A 2,057-nucleotide genomic window follows, 5' to 3' on the forward strand; every position below is an offset into this window, starting at 1 on the left:
GATCTCGGCTCACCGCAACCTCCGCCTCCTGGGTTCAGGCAATTCTCCTGCCTCAGCCTCCTGAGTAACTGGGATTACAGGCACGTGCCACCATGCCCAGCTAATTTTTTGTATTTTTAGTAGAGACGAGGTTTCACCGTGTTGACCAGGATGGTCTCCATCTCTTGACCTCGTGATCCACCCGCCTCGGCCTCCCAAAGTGCTGGGAATACAGGCGTGAGCCACCGCGCCCGGCCAGCCCCATCAATTTTATTCCACAAATATCTTTCAGACCCATCTCTTCCACTTGCTCCATACACCCAGTCACTGCTTTAGTTGTGCACAAGCCCAACCCTCTCATTGCTTACTTGCATTGCAACTGTATGCATTTAACAGATTTCTGGCCAGGTGCAGTGGCTCATGACTGTAATCCCAGCACTCTGGGAGGCCAAGGTGGGCGGATCGTGAGGTCAGAAGATTGAGACCATCCTGGCCAACATGGTGAAACCCTGTCTCTACTAAAAATACAAAAAAATTAGCTGGGCATGTTGGTGCACGCCTGTAGTCCCAGCTACTCAGGAGGAGAATTGCTTGAACCCAGGAGGCCAAGATTGCAGTGAGCCAAGATTGCGTCACTGCACTACAGCCTGGGTGACAGTGCAAGACTCTGTCTCAAAAAAGGACAAAAAACAAGCACCGAAAAGAAAGGAAAAAACAGATTCCTTGTCTCTAGGTTGGTCTTCTTCAAAATAGTTGCCACATTGTGGCCTCAGGGACTGAACATCTCAACACAGACCTCATCATATTGTATAAATGAAATCAAGACCAGGCACAGTGGCTCACACCTGTAATCCCAGCACTTTATAAGGCTGAAGCAGGCAGATCACTTCAGGTCAGGAGTTCGAGACCAGCCCAGCCACATGGTGAAAAAATTAGCCCAGCCTGGTGGCAGGCGCCTATAATCCCAGCTACTGGGGAGGCTGAGGCAGGAGAATCGCTTGAACCCAGGAGGTGAAGGTTGCAGTGAGCTGAGATCAAGCCACTGCACTATACCCTGGGAAATAGAGCCAGACTCTGTCTCAAAAACATATATATATATTTCCAGGCTCTACTTGTCACCTAGAGGTGTAAGTAGAGCTCTTAGTCATGCTCACTCAGCTACTTATCCGTCACAAAATAGGCCAAGTACCTTCCTCTGTGACACTGCGCTGATACACACACAGGTGTGTCATTCTGGATGCCCTTCTCCTATAGGTCAGGAACTCACCTTTCAAGTCTTAGATCAAGCTTCAGCTCCGGAATCCTTTCCAAAAAATCCCTTTTCTCTTTGAATTGGCCGCACTACTCCAGGAGTCCCCATTGCAACCTCTACTGTCTTCTAACATGCAGCTGTCAACACTTTGTTGCACTTACTAGTCTGTACATTTATAGGCACAGTGAAGGCCAGGCACAGTGGCTCATGCCTGTAATCCCAGCAATTAGGGAGGCTGAGATGGGCAGATCACCTGAGGTCAGGAGTTTGAGACCAGCCTGGCAACATGGCAAAACCCCATCTCTACTAAAAATACAAAAATTAACTAGGCATGGTGGGCGCCTGTAATCCCAGCTACAAGGGAGGGCGAGGCAGAAGAATCACTTGAACCTGGGAGGCGGAAGTTGCAGTGAGCCGAGATTGCACCACTGCCCTCCAGCCTGGGTGACAGAGCTAGAATCCAACTCAAAAAATAAAAAAATAAAATAAAATAAAAATAAAATAAAAAACATACAGTGGCTGGGTTCAGTGGCTCAAGCCTGTAATCCCAGTACTTTGGGAGGCCGAGGCAGGCAGATTACCTGAGGTTAGGAGTTGGAGACCAGGCTGGCCAACATGATGAAACCCTGTCTCTACTAAAAATACAAAAGTTAGCTGTGCATGGTGTGCATGCCTGTAATCCCAGCTACTACGGAGGCTGAGGCAGGAGAATCGCTTGAACCCAGGAGTTGGAGGTTGCAGTGAGCTGAAATCGCACCACTGCACTCCAGCCTAGGCAACAGAGCAAGACTCGGTCTCAAATAAACAAACAAATAATAAAAAATTA

The sequence above is a fragment of the Sapajus apella genome, unplaced genomic scaffold, assembly GCF_009761245.1.
Source record: "Sapajus apella isolate SASKATOON/1434 unplaced genomic scaffold, GSC_monkey_1.0 scaffold3310, whole genome shotgun sequence".
NCBI classification, from domain to species: Eukaryota; Metazoa; Chordata; class Mammalia; order Primates; family Cebidae; genus Sapajus; species Sapajus apella.